Source organism: Rhipicephalus microplus, chromosome 10 (genome assembly GCF_043290135.1).
Source record: "Rhipicephalus microplus isolate Deutch F79 chromosome 10, USDA_Rmic, whole genome shotgun sequence".
NCBI lineage: Eukaryota > Metazoa > Arthropoda > Arachnida > Ixodida > Ixodidae > Rhipicephalus > Rhipicephalus microplus.
In genome coordinates, this window is record NC_134709.1 from 52,222,381 (window position 1) to 52,242,308 (window position 19,928).

Sequence of the window (19,928 nt, forward strand, 5' to 3'; positions counted from 1 at the left end):
GAAAGCGCGTCAATTTTTGGTGAGAACCAGATCAGGGCTTAATAATATATAATAAATGCAATAACAATAAATTCAAATAGCGTAAAAATTTGCGAAGAGAGAGAGAGAAAGAGAGATAGCAAGAGAGAAAGGAAAATAATGACCGCACAGCTAAGTTAGCTCAGCCAACAATTTGGAATATGTGTGTTACGTTTAAACACATTTGCCTTAACACAAGCCAACCGAAGCTTGACTTGCCTGAAGCAATGTTTTCTTTCTTTTTTCATTATTATCTTTTTCCTGTCTCTCTCTTTCACTCCTTTCTTTCTGTTCCTCTCTTCCTCTTTTTTTCTGCTTCGCCAGGTGCCGCAACGATCCCAACTACCTTCAATCTTTCAGTGAATTCAGTCAATTAATTTCAATGAAATATTCCAACAGTCAATTTGTCCTTGAGTCTACTTACGCTTCGAAGTCGCATGTATCCAACATTACGTTTCGCCCGAACCAGAACCACGAATTTCCGTTTTTTTTTTTAGAGAAATCCAATACCACCATATGGTTATGAGAAGTGCCGTAGTGGAGGGCTCCGGAGATTTTGACCACCAGGGGTTATTTCACGTGCACCAAAATCGGAGAACACGGGTCTACAGCTTTTCCGCCTCCATCGGAAGTGCAGCCGCCGCAGCCGGGATTTAGACCCGCGACCTGCGGGTCAGCAGCCGAGTACCTTATCCACTAGACCACCGCCGCGGGGATCTTTACAAATATTAAGGAAACTAAAATAAGGCTCGAGCGGACGTGATTTGAAGAGACACAAGAGTGCGAGGTGGGACTCGTATCATGAAAATCTCGTTACGTGAATGCTCAGTCCGTAGAGATTGTAGTCTGTAGGCTACTTCTTCTTCTCCTCATCTCATGGCTCTTACCCAATTCAGGGGATTGGCCGAGTGTTAGGTGAATTTGTTTTTTTTTCTTCGCATTACCACTCGTATACGCTAGGGATAGGTTTCACAACAAATAATTACTGAAGAATAACATTTAAAAGTTTAAAAGAATGAAGAATTTGGCTCTATATTCTTTTAGTCTCACTGATAAATTCCTCTATTGCGTAGTGAACATCCTTGTGACTGTAGCCCAGAGTAGAGGCGCCAAATGATAGAACAACTGATTCGGATATTTCCAGACCCAAGTTTCGAAGAGGTGGTGCTGTGAATTTTCTTCTCAATGACGTATAGTGGCGACAGGATAGAAAATAATGACTGATTGTTTCCTCCTCCTTACAGAAGGTACACAGAGGAGACAACGCTTGACATGCTCTATGCAGGTAAACGTTGAGGGAGGTAACCCGGCAACGAAGTTTGGTTATGGCCACTTCCATTATTCCCGACCGCGATAAATCACGTTTACAGGGAACTAATAGGTGCTTATATTCTGGAGAAGCTGTCAAGACGGGATCTGATAAGCATTTTCTTGAAAGTTAAGGTGCGGAATCGTGCAATTGTAATGTATGTTGTCTGTGGGAAAACCGGAATGATTGGCATCAAAAGCGCCGCCTTTGCTAAAGAATGAGTGCTTTCGTTTAAAAGCAAACCCTTGTGTCCTAGTACCCAAATTAAGTGGAGACATTGTAGGTGCGCGGGAACTAGTATTCTGAAAAGCTTTATAAGAGGCGTTTCACCAGATGCAGAGAGAGAAGAACACACAGATAATGAGTCAGTGACGATTGCTACTACTGTATTTAAACTGGGTAACTTTTGGAGAGCTAATATTATGGCCATGAATTCAGCTATAAAAACTGGGATAAAATCCGGCAGTCGTAACGAAAAAGACCAGTCAAGTTGAGGGCAGAATATTCCTATGCCAGATTTTTCCTCAGTTTGCGATGCATCCGTTGCAATAACCACATTCGTCGGCAGATTATTTGTATGCTCTTGTAATAGGCCACTTAAAAGTCCGTGAGGTAATAATTTCGCGTGGTTCGGAAAAATATTGTGGTAGACAATGTCTGTGAATTTAGGTTCCATGGTTGCAGCGCTGACCAGTTCTTTTTCTTCTTCTCATCTCATGGCTAAAACACAATGCAGGGGATTGGCCGAGTCGTAGGTGAATTTTTTCAGTGTTTTCTCTAGTTTATTACTCGCGTAAGTTTGAATTACTAACTAATATAAGGGATACAAGTACGAATTATTCAAGTAATGGAGAATTCAGAAAGATATTCTTTTAGACTGACTTACGGCGAATAAAATATCCCTGTGACTGTGGCCAGAGTAGAGTCGCCCAAAAGCCTGCCACGGTTTTTTAGTGGCTAAGGCAGTCGGCTGCTGATCCGCAGGTCGCGGGATCGAATCCCGGCCATGGCGGCTCCATTTTCGATGCAGGCGAAAATGTTGTAAACCCGTGGGCGTAGATTTATGCGCACGGTAAAGAACACCAGTTGGTCGAAATTCCAGAAGTTCTCCGCGACGGCCTCTCATAATGATATGGTGGTTTTGGGACGGTAAACCCCAACGATTATTATTAGAGGCACCAAAAGAAAGAATAACTGATTCTGATGCTTGCACACCCAGATTTCGAAGAGGAGGTAAGTCATATGAATGTTTTCTTCCATGACAAAACAGAAAGTAATAACGAATTGTTTCCTCCCTCTTCCCCCTTTAGGCCGGATCAACAATAAAGTTGTTTCACTCAGTTCCTTCTCACCCACGGAAGAGGCACAGAGTGACTTGTTGGGCGGGTAGGTTTATTCTTGACGAGCTTATGGCGCGAAAAAAACTTATCCTTCTCTCGTGTTGTTTTTCGCGCCATAAGCTCGTTAAGAAGACGCACAGAGGGGGAAAACACTAAACTTGCTCTATTCAGGTGAAAATTGGGGGATGTAACACGGCAGCGATATTTGGTAATAACCACTAGTGATAGCCCGAGCAGAGAGAGATCTTATTTCTTTTGCTGCGGTGCGCACGATTCAGGAGACTGGCAATGTCAGCAATGTCAACCGCCGAACGTATCACGTGAATGTCTCCTTCGGGTCGCGTGTTTCTTCAATTAGGCCCTCTACGAAGTGAATGAAGGCTCCGTCGGAGGTAACGCCCTGAAACCACCACATCATTATGAAAGACGCCGTAGTGGAGGGTTCCGAAAATTATGGCCACCTTTAACGTGCACCTCAATCTAAGCACACGAGATCTCGGCGAAAATGCAACCGCCGTGGCCGGCATTCGATCCCGCAACATTGTTCGCATATCCCATTCGATGTTATAGTTCTTTTATCACAACCAACCAGTTTATAGCAATTATCGGTTATAAAAATGTAATTTTCGTGACACTTGAGTATTGTTATAAGTGGGTACGACTGTAGTATATGATTTTTTTTTCCGCGTACGACCTAACTGTTTCACGGCATTAAGACACTTGATGCCGTGAAGCGACCCTTCCAGTCACAACTTGCGCTGCCTTGTTATAGGAAGTGAAGATCCCGTTACAATGTGCGTACAGATAACACAGCATAAATTACATCGAACGCATAATTCGAACTTGGGGGTTCAGATCTTACGCCGGAGAAGGTGATTTTTTGTCTACTTGAATTTCTCTCAATTTAAGTGAGATATAGTTAAGGAAGACTAGAGATGACCTCCGAGATGGCAGGCGTGCTTGGTTTGGCTGGACTCCTCTAGATGGCTCGACCAGTAAAGTCCAGGTGAAATTCAACTTTTTAACCACTCATGCCATACCCCATAGTAGCGTCTGGTGGTTCTTTTAAATGCGAAGCATTTCTTAGCGAACATCGGCGACATTGAGCGTATCTATCTATCTATCTATCTATCTATCTATCTATCTATCTATCTATCTATCTATCTATCTATCTATCTATCTATCTATCTATCTATCTATCTATCTATCTATCTATCTATCTATCTATCTATCTATCTATCTATCTATCTATCTATCTATCTATCTATCTATCTATCTATCTATCTATCTATCTATCTATCTATCTATCTATCTATCTATCTATCTATCTATCTATCTATCTATCTATCTATCTATCTATCTATCTATATCTATCTATCTATCTATCTATCTATCTATCTATCTATCTATCTATCTATCTATCTATCTATCTATCTATCTATCTATCTATCTATCTATCTATCTATCTATCTATCTATCTATCTATTTAGCCGCCTACGACTTTTAGCTCTCCTGGCCATTTCAATAACGGTATCGATACCAAACTTGACGTGGCATAACATGAATCTATGAAGAACATATCTGACTAGTCATGAAGTGAAAACGATGACATGTATATCATTATTGTCATGATTTAAAATTCATGGTCCTACAGCTCTTGCGGTCGTTTTGTTCACATGGCATGGTGCAAAACTGATATGGTATGACATAATTGCATGGCGAACGCAAGCGACGGACTCTAACATGAAAATCATGCCATGCGTGTCATGTAACAACATGTCTACAAGCCACGCTCATGATGCGCTCGCGGCCGTTTCGTTAGCGTCACATATACCAAGAGAGAGAGAGAGAGAGAGAAAGGAAAGGCCGGGAGGTTAACCAGATATTGGCATCGGGTTTGCTACCCAGCGCTGGGGGTGGGGAAATAGAGGCAAGAAAGAGAGGGTAGATGAAAAAAAAAACGCACGCGCACTCATGTGAAAACGAAAACACACACAGGAAAGGCGTCCTAACTACAACCGTTCAGTGGGGCCGGTCGATCGCAAAAAGTGAAGTAGCGCTTTCAGGGCCTTCTTCTGTAAAGTTGCATCTTGTCGATATTGTAGAATTCATTGCTCCGACAGAGGTTGATTATCTAATTTGTTGAGTTCCTTGCGAAGGCATAGTCGTTGTTTACTATACTCCAGGCAGTCGCAAAGAATATGTTGGATCGTTTCTTCTTTGCCACAGTGGCCACAGGCTGCGGTGTCGGCCATCCCAATGCGGAAAGCGTAGGCGTTGGTAAACGCAACGCCGCACCACAGCCTACATAACAGGGTCTGGTCTGCTCGGCAAAGCCTCGACGGGACTTCAAAACTTATCGTAGGGTCAAGCGAGTACAGTCGGGCATGCTTGAAGTGTGGCTGATTCCATTGTGATGTGGTTTGCTGGCGAGCAAGCCTGCGGAGCTTTCGTGCAGCATCTGTCCTAGAAAGTGGTAGTCGTAGTTCATGATCTTCTGTGTGGGCTGAGCGGGCAGTTTGATTGGCCCGTTCATTGCCGATGATTCCGCAGTGACTGGGTAACCACTGAAACGTAATTTGGTGTCCTTTCTCAGTCAGGTAGTGTATAACCTCTGATATCTCTATACCAGCTGCTCGTGTGGTCCACGGCGTAAGGCTGATAGTAGAGACTGCAGTGCCGCCTTCGAGTCGCAGAAAATAGTTTACTTGCGTGTAGGTTGACCAACGACAAATTGCAACGTGGTACAAATTGCTGCCAATTTTGCTGCCGTTGATGTTGTTGCGTGAGATGTCTTGAATTTAATTGTCGTGGCCAACCTTGGCATCAATACTGCTCCTGTAGAGCTGTCCGGCTGAACCGATCCGTCAGTGTATATATGTGTGGAGTCTTGGTATTTATCATACAACAGAAATAGCGTGAGCTGTTTAAGAGCCGGTGACGACAAATTGGCCTTTTTTCTGGACGCCAGGTATGTTAATATTAATCTTTGGTTGAGCGAGGCACCATGTGCGATCACTGTTTTGCAGTAAGATGTGCATGGTCGGTCCACTGGTAGAGAGGCTAGATGATGTCGAAGAGTTTGAGCAAGGTGTCGTATATGTGTCCTCAACACTTCAACATTAATGTGGGTCTTGATGAGGTGGTCCCTTGTGATGGCGATAGTTGCCGCTGTTGATGCACTTTGGGGCAAGCCTAAACAAATCCCGAGTGCTTGAGCCTGGACAATTTGAAGCATTCGTATGCTTGTTTTACTTGCGTTGGTTAACGCAGGTAGGCTGTACCGAAGGAATCCAAGGAAAAGAATCCTGTATAGTCGCAACATAGCAGCTGTGGATATTCCCCAGTTCTTTCCAGCGAAAAACTTGAACAAATGACAGACGCCTGTCAATCGCCTTTTCATGTATGATACATGTGGGCTCCATGAAAGGTCTCTGTCAATTATAACACCTAGGAACTTGTATGATCGGAGGTGACGTATCCTTTCGCTGTTTATCAGAACACTGTAATTCTGCATTGGTTTGCGTGTAAATGTCACAAATGCACATTTCTCAGAGGAAATTTCCAGACCTCGTTGAGGGAGGTAAATAGCAACTTGAGTGGCAGCTCTCTGAATTCGCGCTCGCAGCTGTAGACGTGTTACTGCAGACGTCCAAACGCAGATGTCGTCCGCTTACATTTACAATCTGACAGTACTTGGCAGATGCTCATTGAGAGCTATTAGCGTCAGGTTGAATAGTACAGGGCTAAGTATGCCACCCTGGGGAACACCACGATGGCTGTAATGTAGCGAAGTGTCACCATCCTCGGTTCTCACGAAAAAGGATCACTCAGAGAGATAGCTGCGTAGCCACTGAAACATCCCACCACCCACTCCTACCTCCTTGAGAGCGGTGAGGACAGCTTCATGTGTGACGGTATTGTACGCCCCTTTAACGTCAAGAAATAAAGAAGTGCAGAGACGCTTACGGCTTTTTTCGTGTTGCACATAGCTGACCTGGTCTATGACGCTATCAATTGATGACCGGCCACGGCGAAAACCTGTCATAGCGTCCGGGTAGATGTTGTGATGCTCCAGGAACCATTCTAGCCGTCCTAGTACCATCCTCTCCATCACTTTGCCCAAGCAACTAGCCAGTGCAATCGGGCGGTATGATGTGAGCACCAATGGTGACTTTCCAGGCTTCAGTAATGGAACCAAACGGCTGGTCTTACAGTTAACTGGGAGGGTGCCCTCTCGCCACGAATCATTGTATATCTCGAGGAGGGCACTCCTCGCACACTCACCGAGGTGACACAGTGCTTTGTATGATATTCCATCAGGCCCGGGTGCTGATGTCTGTCTACACAAAGCCAGTGTCTCTTTTAGCTCATGGATAGAAAAGAATTGGTCCATGTGGTGATCTCGTAATGTCGTGCCCCCACGTGGAAGCGTGGAGATGTTGGGATCTGCCAGCTGACCAAATAATTTGGCACAGAACTCTTCTGCCACGTCGACCTCCGATCTCTGTTGAGAGAGGGCTAGAGCCTTGAATGGAGACCGCTGAATTGGAGCTGTCCGGAGCCCTCTTATTGTCCTCCACAAGTGTGATAAAGGCTTGCGGGGATCTATCGACGCGCAGAAGGCTGCCCAACGTTGTGACTCTAGCTTGTCTATGCGGTGTTGTATCTTCTTCTGAAGACGTCCAGCGATTCGTAAGTCGTCGATTGCTTTCGTGCGTCGGTACCTTCGTTCCGCACGCCGTCGGAGAGCCCGAAGTCGTTTTCATTCCACATCAAATTCGGTTACTCTCGAAGAGCATGTGAGGGTGCACACCGTGTCTTGCACTGTAAACTTGATCACCTTTTCTAAGTCAAGTGAGGTGTTCTCTTGACAGCGTTCTTCCATGAAAGATTCAAACTTGGTCCAGTCCACTCTTTGGATGGTTTCGCGTACCTTGCAAGGTGATAATCCTCTGATCTTGACATATGTGGGAATGTGGTCGCTCCCACGTGTTTCTATGTCCGCAAACCATCCGGCACATCTGACGAGACTTCGAGAAACAAAAGCCAAGTCAAGGCAGCTGCTGTATCCAGGGCCACGTAAAAATGTTGGGCTGCCATCATTTAACAAGCACAGCTTGTTGTCTGAACCAAACGTTATCAGACTTCTACCCTTTGCGCTGATCTTCGGGCTCCCCCATAGCGTATGGTGGGCGTTAAAGTCTCCGATGATGACCCATGGGCCAGGAGTGGATGATAGGATGTGTCCTAGCCTTCTGTGGTCAAATCTACTTGATGGCGACATGTATGCACCGACAACAGTGACAGTAAGACCCTTTTCCTTCACTGTTAAGCATATATATTGGTTATCGTTTTCGGGTGGTACAGACCGAAGAATGTAAGTCAGATCATGGCGAATAAATAGCAGGACCTTGCTGATTCCACTATAACAAGCCGACATAAATGATTCGTATCCGGAGAGTCTGATAGCGCTCGATAAATTTGGCTCGCAGATGGTGATGATGGGAAACCTATTGGTGAAAACGAACCGACGGAAATCTGCAATGCGTGATTTCAGTCCCCGTGCATTCCACTGAAAAGTTTTTTTAAACAGAAGTAGCGGTATACAGTCAATACGTAGGGTAACTATTTTGATGTAAGTTCGGCTGCATTTATTCTATAACGACTACAATAACACGCGAAAAAGATTGGCGTTGAAACCAGTTTTGAACCTCGCCGCCCCTGCGGAACTAGTCTTAACAACATTTTACTACTTACCTTTGACTGCGCAGTACCGCACCTTATGTAGAGTCTGCTCACGGCTCTGCTCATTGATAAGGGTATAAGTGCACCACGACAAGCACACAAAAAGGGAGGTGCACACACATAAATGATGAACCCCAACCATCTAGCCCGGCAACGTGCCTTAGCAAGTTTCTTGCTCATTGGTTTGAGGCCGAGGCTCCGTTCAGCTATAGTACACCGGGCGCATGCCGGGATACGGGCAGAGTTCCCATAGTCCCCATAGCCTAAAGCGCCGTTCAAGTTATGGTAGGATGACCCTGTAGACCATGGGAACAAGGCCTAATCACGTGGATGGGTGGTGTACATCTTCCACCAAATGGAGTTATCTCTTTCCGGGTATCGCGGGTGGGCGCTGTCACCCGTCACCAACCTGGACAACCTCGAACCTGGATCTCATGACGGAAGAGATCTCCCATGACCGAACCGAGCGCTGACAGTGCTCGATTCTAGTCGTGGTAACGTACATACGTGCTTGAGAACTTATATACCCCGCGAGTTCCTGCGTAGAGCCTCGGCCTCTCTTTAGTCAAATGTAGCATTCCCAAAAATTGGGGGTATCTGGACGGGACGCCATGTCTCGGCAGAAAGAATGGCAGCCTGCCCTAACTGAATGGGAAATAGGGGAGAGAAAGCATTTCTCTTGAAAAAGTATAATTATCAAAAATAACTTTGGGTTATATGTAGCTGGCTCATTGTGCTTAAACTGCAGTATCGCAATGCAAGGCGTGTGGCTTCCCAGGACAATTGAACACCACCGAAACACATGGGATCCCATTGTTGACGCAGTGGGAAGCCAGGAGGTTCGCAGTGCGGCACTGTAACTGTGCCAGATAGTTCAAACGAGTCTATGCTGTGTAAAACCGGAAGACGTTTTTGATAACTTATTTTTTTCGTCTTATGTGAATTTTTTTTTGCTTTTTCCCCATTCATTCACGGCTAGCCACTGCTGTGGCCGACGAGAGATGGCGTTACATGTCTTCAAATTGTAGCTACGAGAAGAAAAAAAAAGGCACACACGTGCGCAGGGTTTCCTATGGGGTGGAGTGGGGAGGAAGGCAGATTTTACTGAAGAGATGTGTCAGCCCTCACATTTGCCCAGCCTAAGGAGGTTATGCTAAATCTTCTGGAGAGGCGGCCCCGCATACCCATTCAGTGTGGAAGTTGTTGGGACGAGGGTGGCGCTGCCTGGCGGCTTGGCTTGGCTGCCGCCACAAAGTGAATCAAAGTTGACGATTGGGCGACTTAGTAATTCATGATCGAAGTATCTATCCATGGGTTGCTCTCATAGATAAAAAAAAGCTTCAGTATCTGGCAAGAGGAGGAAGGAGAGGAGGAATAAATGAGGAACGACAGGGAGGTTAGCCAGGGTATCTGGCAAATTGCGTATGTGGGTAATGAACCTGCTATACTGCCTCGTGCCTCGGATGTATAAATTTAGTTGTTTGTTGAAATGCTAACTTTTCTTGCTTTATTTTTTGATTTTGTCATATATATATATATATATATATATATATATATATATATATATATATATATATATATATATATATATATATATATATATATATAAAAATATATATAAAGCACAATATTGACAGCGTTTGACCTTCACTTGTATATAATCATCACAAAAAGCGTCTTCTTCGTTCGATGCGTTGATCAGGCGACTCGGCCTAATAAACGCCGTCGCGACCCCAATGCTGCTACTGTCCTACAGAGTGGTGGAGGCTGCTTCGATCCCCAAGTCCTCTCCGACGTCACGTTCTCCTGGAGCTTCGTCCGGGTCGCCGCTTGCGTCCCACGTCCGCTGTCATGGCTCAAGAACCGCTGCCCGGAACATCCAGGACCCTTGTCCAACAAACCCTTCCTGCGTGGATCGTCAACGCCCGACAGCGCGACCCACCCATCTTCTGTGGTCTTCCACGCGACGACGTCGAGGTATGGCTAAAAGAATACGACATGACCAGTGTTGATAACCAATGGGATGAGCCTCAAAAACTTCGTCACGTCGCCTTCTATCTGTCCGATGTCGCGAAAACGTGGTTTTTTAACCACGAGAGCAGCTTCCCGGATTGGCCTACTTTTGCTCAACAAGTCCATAGGATTTTTGGAAAACTGAACATCCATTCCGAAGTGTCGAAACGAAAGCTCTATGGGCGTGCCCAAGTCCCCGGGGAGACGTACACTTCGTACATTGAAGACGTCCTTGCCCTGCGCCACCGCGTGAACTCGGCGATTACAGAAGCTGATCGTGTTCGCCACATCATCAAAGGGATAGGCCATGTCGCGTTTAACGCTCTGGCTGTTAAAAACCCCACCACAGTTGAGGACGTCATCACCACATGTCAACATCTTGATGAACTTCAAGCCATTCGATTGCACCCTGACTACCCAGACGCCAGTGACAGCTGGCCTTGCTCGGATGCGGATTTGCGCACGCTGATTCGCACTCTGATTCGCGAGGAACTTCAAGCGCCAGGGTCGTCATGTGCACCCGCCCCTTGGCCTCACTCTTCATCTGCTGGTCTGCGCGACATCATCAAAGAGGATGTCGTCTATGCTTGCGCTCATCTATGACTTGCGCTCTTCCATCCAACACTCCGACGCCACCAACGCCACCCATGACGTATGCGCAAGTCGCTGCCATGCCACCTGCCTTGGTTCAGCACGCACATCCTGTTCCTGCGCAGTCCAACCTAGCAGCATTTGCACCACACTCGCCTGTCCCAGCGCCAGTACCAGTGCCTGTCACCGCGTCTCTCATAATCATATGGTGGTTTTGGGATGTTAAAACCCACATATCAATCAGTGCCTGTGACAGCTCCAGCACTCTACGCCCCCTGGCACTCGCCTCGCCCAATATGTTACTACTGTGGCATTCGGGGCCCTATTTCACGATTTTGCCGCAAACTCTAGCAGGACGAACGCCGTGGCTATGACGTTTACGAAAGGGATTCGGTGCCATCCCCGAACCAGTACCAACGCCGCCCTACAACGCGTTCCTTCTCTCCGACTTTTCCACTCGCCGCACCTCGCCCCTGCTATCCCGGACGCCGCCGGTCCCCTTCACCTCTGCGACGCTCAACATCTCCTCTGAGACCGGCTGTACGTACTTCTCACTACCACTCGGAAAACTAGCTGGTGCAGTTTTTGGAGGGAAAGCTGCATCGCTCGAACAAACACCAAGACCTCCAGAGGGCCCAGCCAACTTGTTATTAATGTATACTGAGGGGGTTCCAGTTCAAGCATTGGTGGACACCGGGGCTGCTATTTCTGTTATTCTTAAGATTTGTGTTCGCCTCTACGTAAGGTTACCACACATTTACTGGCACTCTCTTACGTTGCGCAAATGACTCGCAGATACGGCCATCAGCACAGTGCACCGTTAGAGTTTTCATTGGTGAGATCCGGTACCATATTCACTTTGCCGTGTTGGCTTCTTGTGCTTTTATGCTTATTTTAGGATAGGACTTTCTTTCTGATGCTGCTTCTTCTATCTCATGTCGACAATTACTCATACATATGCGAGAGACGGATGATATCTCCCCGAAATCATCACGTAACTGGCTACGAACAGCCAAAGACTTCCTTGTGCCACCTAACCACGAGCACGTCATCACTGTTATGTGTGTCTCCATTGACCACGGTGACGTCCTAGTCACTCCATCAGCCCGTTGTCTATTCAGAGGGATTGCAATTGAGTCTTGTCCACTTCTTCATCGCCACCGCCTTTCTCGCTGTACTGAATATCACCAATGAGCCGATTCTGCGTACCAAGGGCACTGTTGTAGTTTCCAGCGTGGATACACAACCTATCTCTGTAGTGGCTTCGGACACCAGTCTGGTGGAATCATGTTCAATACCAACAGATGCTCCACCTACTACGGCTCTCGCCAATGCCATCAGCACGGATCTCACTCCCCCGCAAGCCGACGAACTACTAGCGTTGTTGTCCAAGCATAAACCTTCTTTCGACGTACATTCCACTGCTCGAAGCCAGACTTCTGCGGTGGCTCATCGCATACACACCGACGGAACTTCTATTGTCCGTCGTAGACCATACCGTGTCTCTTCCTGCGAACGCGAGATCATCGACAAGCACGTTGCTGATATGCTCAGGCAAAATATCATCCGCCCCTCCTCAAGCCCTTGGTCGTCACTTGTCGTTCTCGTGCGAGAAAAAGACGGCTCGGTGCGATTCTGCGTTGACTGCCGCTCATTAAACAAAGTATCCATAAAAGACGTATATCCCTTGCCTCGCATTGATGATGCCTTAGATACCTTACAATGAGCGGGACATTTTTCGAGTCTTGACCTGCGCTCCGGTTACTGGCAAATTTCAATGCACGAGGATGACAAGGAAAGAAAACTGCCTTTGCCACACCTGACGGGCTTCACAAATTTAACGTCATGCCTTTCGGCCTCTGCAATGCGCCAGCAACGTTTGAACGAATGATAGACACTGTATTGCGGGGTCTCAAGTGGAAAACATGCTTATGTTAACTTGACGGCATCGTCATATTTTCTTCACTGACATCCGAACAGCACTTGCAGCGCCTAGATGAACTTCTGACGTGTCTCACAGCTGCTGGTCTTCAGTTCAACGCCAAGAAGTGCCACTTTGCAAGCAAAAGTATTAAAGTACTCGGGCATCTCGTCAGCAAAGATAGAATCCGACCTGATCCCGACAAGATTATCGCCGTTCTTCACTTCCCGGTGCCTCAATGCGCCAAAGAGCTCCGAAGCTTTCTTGGCCTTGCGTCGTACTTCCTGTGCTTTATACGAGACTTCGCCACCATTGCTGCGCCACTTCACTAGCTCCTTTCTTCGGGAACGTCATACGTATGGTCGGACGAATGCCAAATGGCTTTTCACACCTTGAAACGTGTCCTCACGTCTGAGCCAGTGCTTTGTCATTTTGATAACACCGCACCCACTCTCCTCCACACTTATGCCAGTGGACACGGACTCGGCGCTGTACTTTTGCAACGAACAGAGCGGTATGACGAACGTGTGATCGCATACGCTAGTCGCACCGTCACAGCAGCAGAGAAAAACTACACCATCACCGAGCAGGAGTGTCTCGCTGTTGTCTGGGCCATCCAGAAATTTCGACCATATTTTCACGGCCGCTACTTTACCGTCGTCACTGACCACCACGCTTTGTGCTGGTTGTCGACGTTGAAGAATTTGTCTGGACGTCTCGGTCGCTGGATACTTCGTCTCCAAGAATACCGAGTTTGACGTTATCTACAAATCCGGCAAGAAACACAACGATGTCGATGCGCTTAGCCGCTGTCCTTTACAATCCTCATCAGGCACTCCTGGCTTGTCGCCAACTGTGAACGAACTCATCAAAGTGTCTCCGTCAGTTCATTCACTCGCCGCTGTCGACTTTCTTTCTGCCTTCGGCATCGAGACGTTTGCATCCCACCAACGCAGCGACACTTACTGTCGCTCTATAATGGAGCGCCTTCAAGGCTCCTCTCGTCCTCCCAACGCCCGCGTCCATCGACAGCTGCGGAACTTCAAGACTGAAAACTCAATCCTATACCGCTTTGTCTTCCACCCCGAAGGACAGCGCTGGGTTCCTGTAGCTCCTCGTTTCCTAAGGGCGCATATTTTGGAGGCGTTTCACGATGACCCCAAGGCTGGTCATCTAGGTTTTCAAAAAAACCTATGAACGCATCCGCAGCCGTTTTGCCTGGCCTGGGCTTTTCACCTGCGTAGCGCGATATGTTGCGTCATGCTCGCTCTGCCAACGCCGCAAGCGACCCACTTCCTCCCCGGCCGGTTTCCTACAACCTCTCCCGTGTCCTGACGCTTCCTTTGATGTCATTGGCATTGACGTCTACGGACCGCTACCAATATCAGCTAGCGGCAAGTGCTGGATTGTCACAGCAGTTGACCACTTGACAAGGTACGCCGAAACAGGTGCACTTTTTTTGGGGATCGGTAGAGGACATTGCTACATTTTTTCTGGAGGCAGTCTTTCTGAGACATGGTGCACCACGCATCCTATTGAGTGACCGCGGCAAGTCGTTTCTCTCGAAACTACTCGAACACGTCCTCCACGCATGTAATACGATTCATAAGACGACTTGCAGCTACCATCCCCAGACTAACGGCCTCACAGAGTGCTTCCATTAAACTTTGACCGATATGATATCTATGTATATCAAAGCCGACCACACCAACTGGGATACGGTCCTGCCATTCGTGACTTTTGCGTACAATACCGCTACGCAGCGCACCACAGGCTATTCCCCATTCTTTCTTGTCTATGGCCGTCAACCGACATCTCCGCTCGACATCTCCTTTTTTGACGCCCCTGTGAACTCGTCATCGTCATCGAGTGAGCACTTAATTTCTCGCCTGGCCGATTGTCGCCGAAGCGCCCACCTCAATACACAGGCAAGCCAACAAGAGCGGAAGACTCGCTACGATGGCGTCCACCGCGTAGTTCACTTCAACACTGGAGATGAAGTACCGTTGTGGACCCCAACGCGGGTTCCCGGCCTGTGTGATAAGCTTCACTCACATTTCATTGGCCCCTACGCCATAGTCTAGCAGATGTCTCCTGTAACTACCGAGAAACCCCTGTTGTCATGCATTCCGAGGGCCGTTTTCGTGGTACTGAGGTTGTTAACGTATCACGCTTAAAACCATTCGTGCGACGTACACCACCGTCATAAACAGCGGTCAAATTGGCCGCTTCCGCGCGAGGGGGAAATTAGTGTAAGCACAATATTCACAGCGTTTGACCTTCATCTTCCTCATCTGTATGTAATCATCATCACTAAAAGCGTCTTCTTCGTTTGAAGCGTTAATCAGGCGATTCGGCTTTATAAACGCCGTCGTGACCGCAACGCTGTTACTGTCTGACAATATATATATATATATATATATATATATATATATATATATATATATATATATATATATATATATATATATATATATATATATATATATATATATAGAGAGAGAGAGAGAGAGAGAGAGAGAGAGAGAGAGAGAGAGAGAGAGACAATAATTGATTTGTGGGGTTTAACGTCCCAAAACCACCATATGATTATGAGAGACGCCGTAGTGGAGGGCTCCGGAAATTTTGACCACCTGGGGTTCTTTAACGTGCGCCCAAATCTGAGCACACGGGCCTACAACCTTTCCGCCTCCACCGGAAATGCAGCCGCCGCAGCCGGGATTCGATCCCGCGACCTGCGGGTCAGCAGCCGAGTACCTTAGCCACTAGACCACTGCGGTGGGGCATAGACAATAATGCCGAGAAAAGTATAGGGGAAATTATTAGACCAATTGTAATGTAAATGTGAAGAAAGAAAAGTGGGTGAAAAGATAACTTGCCGTGGGCAGTATCCGAATATGCAACCTTCGAATAACGCGTTCGATGCTCTACTACTGAGCCACCACAGCGGCTATCCTCCCAGCCACTTTATTGTATATATATGTAAATTTAAACGTGGGAGTGTCAGTCAGCGCCATCTGTAGCTGTTGTGGCGAGTGTGGCGCACTCTTTATGAGCCTATGTGCCGTCACGTAGCACGTGAACTTATTACGAGCTGGCAGCTGACCAATAGTCCCTCGTATACAACCTAAAGGCACCAAGTCTGCCAGTACGAGACCCTCGTGAATGAGTAAGGGAAGGAAGTGTATATTTGACACAATAAGTAATGAGATATAACAGAAAATAATGCCAAGGAAAGTATAGGGGAAGTTATTAGACTGAATTGTAATGCAAATGTGAGGAAAGAAAATTGGATGGAAACATAATTTCCCGTGGGCAGGAACCGAACCTGCGAACGAAGGTCGCAAGTTCGGTTCCTTCGGAACCGTGGGAAGGAACCGAACTTGCAACCTTCGTTCGCAGGTTCGGTTCCTGCCCACGGTTCTAACCACAATATGATTGTGAGGGATGCCGCAGTGGATGGCTCCGGAAGTTTAGACCACCTGTAATCATTTAGCGGGCACCTAATTGTTAGCCTACGTATGCCCTTCAGAGATTATCGCCTCCACCGAAAATGGCCGCTGCTGTGGTCGAGATTTGATCCCGCGACCTTCGGTTGAGCGGTCGTGTACCATAAGGACTAGACCACTGTCGTGGGTGACGAATCGATTCCTTAGTAGAATATTGAGAATGGGCCATACGTCTCTGGTGGAACGAGAAATTAGGAGCTCGAGGAAGTGGGCGGTGTGTGATGACCAATTGAATGACATGCAGCCACTAATGCGCCGTAAAGAGTGAAGCAAGGCTGAAGCAAGGCTGAAGAAAAGGTGAAGTAAGTGCGTCACAGTGTGATGGGGGTATCGCGAGAATGTTGCGTAGTTAGGTATGGTTTGGGAATGCTTAATTGTTATTTTGTATTTAATATTCCTACTTATTGAATGAAGGAGAAGCGTTGGCTTCAACGTCAAGAGAAAGCCAAGTAAACACACCCTTGACTTAATTCCTAACGCGCGATTTAGTGCCTACATGTACGGGGTGGCCAGTGATGGGGCAGAAGACGGGAGAAGCGAGTATGGGCAGTATAAGGTGCTGGACGGCGTCACCGCTGATAAGGTCCCTAGATAAAAAAAAACTAATTTTATCTAGTGACCTTAGCCGCTGACGCCGAAGCGCGACATCGTACGATAATAAGAAATGCTCTACAGCACTCTGGGCTCTACAGTGATCTTCGACGGAGTGATCGACGCAGTTTTGCGTACCTTGACCTTGATAATTACTCAGTGAACCGATTCGCATTGCATCCATTTGCGAGATTGACATAAGGACTCACGCTTTTTGTGAGTACGCAATGCATCAGTTTCTTGTTCGAAATATTCAATCGTTATTCTCGTTGAGAACGTTGGAAAGATAACGGAATACCCTGTGCTCCTGCCCAGGTGAAAACAAATGAGCACTGTATTGGAACCTGTGTAATTCGGCTCTGGTAGCGGTATCACGAGCGGTCCATTGGTCGACACTTCGCAGAGTACTTAGTACTCTAAATCGTTACACCCACTATTTCTAAACACTTCGCAGAGGGACGGTGTTATGCTCTCCCATAGTATAGCGTAAGTACTCAATATCGGTAACAACTTTTAAGTGCGAATGCACTTTATAAGCGACCCTGAATCCGCGGTGTGCCTCCTCCTCTCCCCTAGCAACGGCGCGAGGAGCGGAGAGAAGCGTCTGTAGCAACGGCGCAGCGACGTCACACACCACGTGATTGCGTGCGCTCTGCCCTCCGCTCCGTGGCTGCGCGCGTCAGCCACGACTTGCTCGTGATCGGCAAGTCGTCACAGGTATGGATCCATCGCAGGCATCAAACTCGACTGCGATACCTCCAACAACGAGTACAACGCAATCAAATGCGAGCATTGCACGCGTCGTTGAAGATGTCGCACCGGTTGAAGACAAGGCAGCGCGGCGAAGGGCCCGTGATGCCGAGCGCACGCGGGCGAAGCGGGCCGTGGACATAAACATCCTTATTGTGCGAATTTACTCTCACATATACGCGTAAACTCGCCAAGATTTCCCGAGAGGGTCTTATGGTTCCTGGGAATCGCAATGTTATCACACGGGGGAGTTTACGTTAACTCACTGACGAATGCCAACGGACTTTAACTTTACACTCATAGCATCACCCCGTGCATTCGCACTTAACCATGTTCACCCTCGGGGAAATGCTTGGGAGTTTTTTTCTAAACACAGATTGTCTGTCTTCCCTTGGTACGATGCCAAGTGTCAGGCCCACGGGATTGCTTTTAAATCTCCTATAATAGATCACCTAGGGTGTGCTCCAATTAAGGACGTTAAAAAGAATGCTGGGGTAGAAATTCTCGCCCAACAGTGGAGCCGTGCCAACCGTAAGATGGCGGCTGCGGCAGTCATCTTACTAGGGGCATGATGAGCTGTTGGCGTTTGGCGATTGAGAAGGAGCGTTTTCTTCGCATGCCCAACGAGTTTAACGTGGCAACCTTTTGGGGTCAGATAGTGCTCAAAGTGTGTTGTTACGAGTTTTCTTTTGTAAACATGCAAATAAAGGCAAATTTTATTCTAGATTAAGTCAACGATACTAGTCTTTGCAGATTTTTTCCTTGGAAACAATATTTTAATTTATAAATAACGTATCCTCTAGACAAGCAAATCAAAGCGACTTGATGTCTAATTGGGCACCACCAGAAAATAGCATGTTTCTGAGATGTTTGGTGGGCAAACGCTGGCTTCACTACAGCTGGAAAAACACTGCGGGAGCTTCCACCAATTTTTTGAAACATCCTTGGTTCAAATTCTCACCGTAGATGGCTAAATAGACAGCTCCGAGAAGACCGCTTCGTAGACAAATACGATCCGGGCTACTTTACTGCCTAAACAAGATGACGGCTCAACGAATTGCTCAGATAGATCGGATACCGCCGGAATGGTCGTCTGCACACAAGCAGACGCTTTTCCAGTAGCTCAATGTGTGTAATGCTTTATTTTTTTTAGATTTCAACGCAAAATAAGCCAGAAAATACAACTGTTACGTTTGTTCATTTTGGCTTTCTCTTCTCGACGCGAGGTGGCGCCTCGTCGCGTAAAAGCTGAGAGAAATGGAGGAGGAGTGTTGGGCTAGGAAGGTATTCGGCTACTTGCACATGAAGAATGTCGATACAAAATGGAGGAAGCGAACCAAAAAGTTGACTGGTAAATACTTAGAAAACAGCAGGAGGCCAAGCCAAAAAGAATAATTGGTTAAGGAGAGGGTGAAGGAAGATGAGACCGATATGTGGAGAATTGGCATGATTAAGAAGTTCGCGCTAGAGATCTATCGAACTTTTAAGCAGGAAATTGCCAAGGAAAGGATCTGTGATAATACCCGGGATAGTTCTCTACTGTTTGAGGCCAGGACGGGAGTATTGAGAACTAAGACATCTCGGGCCAAATACGAAGGAGTAGACACGGTATGCAGTGCGTGTGGAGAGGAAGAGGAAACCTCCGAACACTTCATCCTATAGTTCAGGATGGTGGTGCAGAGTTTTTCAAAGCGCTGGGGTTTAGGGACAGGGAGGGCAAAATAGACTTTAAGCGGGTAGAATTAACTAGAAGGAGGTTATCTGATTGGTGGCTAAAGTCAAGGCACGAGTGAAAATTAAACCCTTGACTGCAAAGTGCGAGTCCTCAACCTCACCATTTAAAGGAAAAAATAAATAAATCTCGTTTTTGGTTCACTAAGTATTACGGCTTGGTGGCGTCAGCCACCGCCCGATCTAAAGGGTACAGCCATATCAATCCATCCATCCATCCAGCTGTCCAGACGTGTTCCAATTCTCGGACAGCATGGGCTCGGTGATGTATTCTAGGCAGTCTGCGTAGACTTCTACGTGCTGTCTAAGAATTGGAACGGAGCGCTAGTACTCAAATTTGTTACGCACTTTTTCCAACCACAGCTCCATCTGCTTGAGTGAACAAAGACTCACCGTGGACAGCTGAA